Here is a 7,233-nt window from a genome sequence, read left to right as displayed (position 1 = left end):
GTTAAACCTATATGATCTTCTTGGATGATAGTTATTTGATCTTGCTGAAAATTCCAGAAACTTTCAGTTCACGAAAACAATTGTTAAAAATCACCATAACGTGATAAATACTGATTCCAATTGCAGTAGATCAATAAACAAATTGTATAGGTCGTCCTATTTGGTAGAATTTTTTTGAGTTCCAGAAGTTTGCGTTAGTTACAGATTACTACGGACTGTTCTGTTTTTGACAGATTCTATTTTTCGTGTGTTGTTTGCTTATTTTGATGAATCTATGGCTAGTAATCGGGGTTATAAACCATAGAGAAGTTGGAATACAGTAGGTTTAACACCAATATAAATAAATAATGAGTTCATTACAGTACCTTGAAGTGGTGGTTTGTTTTCTTATGCTAACGGAGCTCACGAGATTTTCTGTTAAGTTTTGTGTTGTGAAGTTTTCAAGTTTTGGGTAAAGATTTGATGGATTATGGAATAAGGAGTGGCAAGAGCCTAAGCTTGGGGATGCCCAAGGCACCCCAAGGTAAATCTAAGGACACCAAAAGCCTAAGCTTGGGGATGCCCCGGAAGGCATCCCCTCTTTCGTCTTCGTCTATCGGTAACTTTACTTGGAGCTATATTTTTATTCACCACATGATATGTGTTTTGCTTGGAGCGTCTTGTATGATTTGAGTCTTTGCTTTTTAGTTTACCACAATCATCCTTGCTGTACACACCTTTTGAGAGAGACACACATGATTCGGAATTTATTAGAACACTCTATGTGCTTCACTTATATCTTTTAGAGCACGGTGGTGGATTTGTTTTATAGAAAGTATTGTTCTCTCATGCTTCACTTATATCATTTTGAGAGTCCTACAAACAGCATGGTAATTTGCTTTAATTGTGAAATTAGTCCTAATGTGATAGGTATTCAAGATTAATAAACTTTCTTATGAGTGTGATGAATACTAAGAGGAAGTTTGATGCTTGATGATTGTTTTGAGATATGGAGGTAGTGATATTAAAAGTTGTGCTAGTTGAGTAGTTGTGAATTTGAGAAATACTTGTGTTGAAGTTTGCAAATCCCGTAGCATGCACGTATGGTAAACGTTATGTAACAAATTTGAAACATGAGGTGTTCTTTGATTGTCCTCTTTATGAGTGGCGGTCGGGGACGAGCGATGGTCTTTTCCTACCAATCTATCCCCTAGGGGCATGCGTGTAGTACTTTGTTTTGATGACTTGTAGATTTTTGCAATAAGTATGTGAGTTCTTTATGACTAATGTTGAGTCCATGGATTATACGCACTCTCACCCTTCCATCATTGCTAGCCTCTTCGGTACCGTGCATTGCCCTTTCTCACCTCGAGAAGTTGGTGCAAACTTCGCCGGTGCATCCAAACCCCGTGATACGATACGCTCTATCACACATAAGCCTCCTTATATCTTCCTCAAAACAGCCACCATACCTACCTATTATGGCATTTCCATAGCCATTCCGAGATATATTGCCATGCAACTTTCCACCGTTCCATTTATTATGACACGTTTCATCATTGTCATATTTCTTTGCATGATCATGTAGTTGACATCGTATTTGTGGCAAAGCTACCATTCATAATTTTTCATACATTTCACTCTTGATTCATTGCACATCCCGGTACACCGCTGGAGGCATTCGTATAGAGTCATATTTTGTTCTAGGTATTGAGTTGTAATTCTTGAGTTGTAAATAAATAGAAGTGTGATGATCTTCATTATTAGAGCATTGTCTCGTGTGAGGAAAAAAAGAGAAAGAGTCTCCAAAAAAAAGGGGAGTCTCTAAAAAAATGAGAGAAAAAGAGAGAAGGGACAATGCTACTATCCTTTTTCCACACTTATGCTTCAAAGTAGCACCATGATCTTCATTATAGAGAGTCTCTTATTTTGTCACTTTCATACACTAGTGGGAATTTTCGTTATAGAACTTGGCTTGTATATTCCAACAATGGGCTTCCTCAAATGCCCTAGGTCTTCGTGAGTAAGCAAGTTGGATGCACACCCACTTAGTTTCTTTTGTTGAGCTTTCATACATTTATAGCTCTAGTGCATCCGTTACATGGCAATCCCTACTCACTCACATTGATATCTATTGATGGGCATCTCCATAGCCCATTAATATGCCTAGTTGATGTGAGACCATCTTCCTCTTTTTTCTCTTCTCCACAACCACCATTCCATTCCACCTATAGTGCTATGTCCATGGCTCACGCTCATGTATTGTGTGAAAGTTGAAAAAGTTTGAAAATACTAAAGTATGAAACAATTGCTTGGCTGAAACCGGGGTTGTGCATGATTTGAGTATTTTGTGTGACGAAGATGGAGCATAGCCAAACTATATGATTTTGTAGGGATGAACTTTCTTTGGCCATGATATTTTGAGAAGACATGATTACTTTGTTAGTATGCTTGAAGTATTATTATTCTTATGTCAATATTAAACTTTTGTCTTGAATCTTTCGGATCTGAACATTCATGCCACAATAAACAAAATTACATTGATAATTATGCTAGGTAGCATTCCACATCAAAAATTCTGTTTTTATCGTTTACCTACTCGAGGACGAGCAAGAATTAAGCTTGGGGATGCTTGATACGTCTCCAACGTATCTATAATTTTTTATTATTCCATGCTATTATATTATCTGTTTTGGATGTTTAATGGGCTTTAATATGCTCTTTTATATTATTTTTGGGATTAACCTATTAACCGAAGGCCCAGTGCCAATTTCTGTTTTTTTGCCTATTTTAGTGTTTTGCAGAAAAGGAATACCAAATGGAATCCAAACGGAATGAAACCTTCGCGGTGATCTTTCTTGGAACAAACGCAATCCAGAAGACTTGGAGTTGAAGTCTGGAACTCTGCGAGGCGGTCACGAGGCAGGAGGGCGCGCCCAGGGGGGTAGGCGCGCCCCCACCCTCGTGGGCCCCATGGAGCTCCACCGACCTATTTCTTCCGCCTATATATACTCTTATACCCTAAAAACATCAGGAGGAGCCACGAAACCACTTTTCCACCGCCGCAACCTTCTGTACCCGTGAGATCCCATCTTGGGGCCTTTTCCGGTGCTCCGCCAGAGTGGGAATCGATCACAGAGGGCTTCTACATCAACACCATAGCCTCTCCGATGATGTGTGAGTATTTTACCACAGACCTTCGGGTCCATAGTTATTAGCTAGATGGCTTCTTCTCTCTCTTTGATTCTCAATACAAAGTTCTCCTCGATGTTCTTGGAGATCTATTCGATGTAATACTTTTTGGGTGTGTTTACCGAGATCCGATGAATTGTGGATTTATGATCAAGTCTATCTATGAATAATATTTGGTTCTTCTCTGAATTCTTATATGCATGATTTGATATCTTTGCAAGTCTCTTCGAAATATCGGTTTAGTTTGGCCTACTAGATTGATCTTTCTTGCAATAGGAGAAGTGCTTAGCTTTGGGTTCAATCGTGCGGTGTCCTTTCCCAGTGACAGCAGGGGCAGCAAGGCACGTATTGTATTTTTTGCCATCGAGGATAAAAAGATGGGGTTTATATCATATTGCTTGAGTTTATCCCTCTACATCATGTCATCTTGCTTAACGCGTTACTCTGTTCTTATGAACTTAATACTCTAGATGCATGCTGGATAGCGGTCGATGTGTGGAGTAATAGTAGTAGATGCAGAATCGTTTCGGTCTACTTGACACGGACGTGATGCCTATGTTCATGATCATTGCCTAGATATTCTCATAACTATGCGCTTTTCTATCAATTGCTCGGCAGTAATTTGTTCACCCATCGTAATACATGCTATCTTGAGAGAAGCCACTAGTGAAACCTATGCGCCCCGGGTCTATTTTCCATCATATAATCTTCTATTTTCCATCATATAAGTTTCCGATCTACAAGTCTAGTTTCCTATTTATTTTATTTTGCAATCTTTACTTTCCGATCTATACAACAAAATACCAAAAATATTTACTTTATTATCTTTATCAGATCTCACTTTTGCGAGTGCCTGTGAAGGGATTGACAACCCCTTTATCGCGTTGGTTGCAAGGTTCTTGATTGTTTGTGCAGGTACTAGGTGACTTGCGTGTTGTCTCCTACTGGATTGATACCTTGGTTCTCAAAAACTTAGAGAAATACTTACGCTACTTTGCTGCATCACCCTTTCCTCTTCAAGGGAAAACCAATGCATGCTCAAGAGGTAGCATCCGGCCCAAGTCACATAGCCCGGACGCCCGAGGACCCCTTAATCCAGGACTCCCTCAGTAGCCCCTGAACCAGGCTTCAATGACGATATGTACGGCGCGCAGATTGTCTTTGGCATTGCAAGGCGGGTTCCTCCTCCGAACATTTCAAAGTAGTTGATCACCAGAACTATATCCGGCTCTATAAAATAGTTACAACCCTGAACCACAAGGGCAAAACACTTAAAAAACACGATATGTCTTCACTGATAGTTTTGCTGGCGAGACGTTACGTCTGGCCTCTTTATTATTCCGAATCGCTTTTCAATCCCCCGTTTTGCGTTTCGAGACGCAGTCTCTAGTGACACGTCTTGTCAAAACAGAGATCATGTCCTCTTATCACGGGATTCTCATCAATACGGGTTTGGGTAATCCAAGCATGCCGTCCGCACGACCCCTTGGGAATAGGCGAGTTTTAAGGCTCGTGGGGGGACGCTCCATATTCACTGCCTTTATAAGGAGATAAGAATCCACCTTTTCATCCCACGCCTTCTTCTTCCTCAGCCCATCCTCGAGCTCCAGCGCCCAAGTTCCAAGCTTTTCTCCCCTCTACAACTCTTCCGACCATGGCCGGCTCTCAAGGCAAGTGGATGGCTTCTTCCGTCACGGAGGAGAACATCAAGGAGCTGCGGGACGCGCGGTATTTAACTGCGGAAATCAAACACAGGCTTCCCGATCCGGCACAGGTCATCCCCACTCTGGGACCCGACGAGAGGGTGGTGTTCATCTCCCACTTCCTCCGCGGACTCGGATTCACCCTCCAACCCTTTGTGAGGGGTCTCATGTTCTACTACGGGCTGGATTTTCATGATCTGGCCCCAAATTCGTTCCTCCACATCTCGGCATTCATTGTCGTGTGTGAGGCCTTCCTCCGCATCCCTCCACACTTCGGCTTATGGCTCAAGATTTTCAACGTGAAGCCGAAGGTGGTTGATGGGAAACACGCGGACTACGGTGGCGCCATGGTGAGCAAGCTCCCCAAAGTCAACTAGCCAAAGGGAGTCTTTGTGGAGACCATCAAGATATGGCAACAGGAATGGTTCTATATCACAGAACCCCGCGGCCCTAGGTGGGCAGCCGCTCCAGCCTTCAGATCCGGACCCCCGCTGAGGCTCACATCCTGGACCGACAAGGGTCCGGACTGGGGGTCGGTCAATGAGGTTCTGCTGCTGCAGAAACGCATCCAAGGCATGATAGTGAAGGACATTACCCTTGCTGACGTGATCCAAGTGATGCTAATCCGCCGAGCACTTCCCTGCCAGCGGCGACCCCTCAAGATGTGGGAGTTCAATCCGGAAGGGTCGCGGACCCAACAACGGTTCTACGGCACAACGCATAAGGAGATCTGGAAGCTGCTTTTTAAGAAGTAGAAGTCGTGGCCAAAGTCATCAGACGACACCGGCCTCGACTGCAACCATCCGGCCTCCGAGGTAAATTCTAAAACCTTCGAACATCAATTGGTTCGTCCATCCAAAGGAGAGGTATTGAGTAGTCTATCCCCAAACAGGTCTGGATCAAGAAGGCGGAGCAGATCCGGTGTCCAGCTCCGCTCCCTGAAAACCTAGCCGATCCTCTACTAATGAGGATGCTGGTCCCGGCGCCATACCAGGCGCCGGTAAAGAAGGGTAAGAAGAAGAAGAGAGAGGAGGGCACTTCGGACGCAGTGTCCGGAGAAGCTGATGCCCAGTCCTCTCACGAGGGCGAAGACGACGAGGAGGAGGAGGAGGAAGAAGAAGATCCTCCCCGCAAGGGCAAGAAGAGGGCAGCCTCCGAAGACCTGGAGGCCGAAGCATCCAAGAGGGACAAGATTACCCTCTCCGACGACTCGGAGTTAGACGCCGAAGCCATCCCGAAGCACCGTCGCCGAACCAAGCCCCAAGCCGACTCGTAAGTAGTCCGGGATTTTTCACATACATACAATCTTTATGAACTGTAATGATAACTCTAAGTTCTATTTTTTAGTCCGGCCCACGATCTCCCCAGCTATCCTCATCCTCGGGGGATCTGCCGCCAGAGATGATGGAGAGCGAGTCGCCTCCACTAGCTTCCCCGCCGCCTAGGGCGGATGCCGCTGAGGTGTCATCCCATAGGGCCCTCCCCGGGCCTTGAAGAGACGCGGGGAGCGTCTTAACGGCGCCGCAGGGCAATACCTCGGCTGCCAAAGGACTAGGGGGTACGTCCCCCTCGGAGACCGGCGACGGGAGCCCCGGTCAATCCGTCCCCTAGCCCCATACTACTCCGGAGACCCACGCGGCTCCGGAGTCTAGTGAGCGACCCCCTGCAGGAGAGAGGGGAGCGGCGACCTCTGCTAATCCAGAGGCGCCGAGTACCACGGCGGACGCACTGCAAAGTGCATCCGCCCTGGATGAGCACCGCATCCTGGTGGGTACGGTGGCTGAGAAGATTCAGTCCGCCAAGAGCGGGCTAGACGAAGCCTTCACCAGCCTGCTAGCAGGCTTCAAGGTACGCAATGTAATGTTTTTGATCATTTTTATGAGAAGTATGCCTGTATATAGATAGTAGCCCCTGAGACTCTATTCGGTTTTTTGAAAGAAAAGTGAGCAGAGGATCAATAATCAGTTGTCAGGTGGTAACATACTATTTTATTTGGATTAAAACAGGCCTCTCTGCTAGCGGTGACTGCCCAGACCGTGGAGGTTTCCGAACTCAAACGGAAACTGGAGCGAGCCGATGAGGACTTAGTCCTTGTTAACACGCGGCTCGACCAGGCGCAAGGTATAAAATACAGCTTACTTTATGCCTGTTGATGTCCGTGTTCTGTGGAAGTTCAAGAGCTGCAATGTGCGTGTTTGTACATATGGTGCCGTCGCGGTTGAGACCCTTAGGGGTGAGCTTGCCCAAGCCAAGGAGCAAGCGAGTGTAAGCAAGGCGGCCGCTGATAAATCGGCTGCGGACTTAACGGCCGAACAGGCCGCTCGGCGTCGTTTTGAGGAACGGGTGACCGAGGTGGAGC

Source organism: Triticum aestivum, chromosome 3D, assembly GCF_018294505.1.
Source record: "Triticum aestivum cultivar Chinese Spring chromosome 3D, IWGSC CS RefSeq v2.1, whole genome shotgun sequence".
NCBI lineage: Eukaryota > Viridiplantae > Streptophyta > Magnoliopsida > Poales > Poaceae > Triticum > Triticum aestivum.
The sequence above is the reverse complement of the archived record's forward strand: the minus strand, read 5'-3'. Positions refer to the sequence as shown.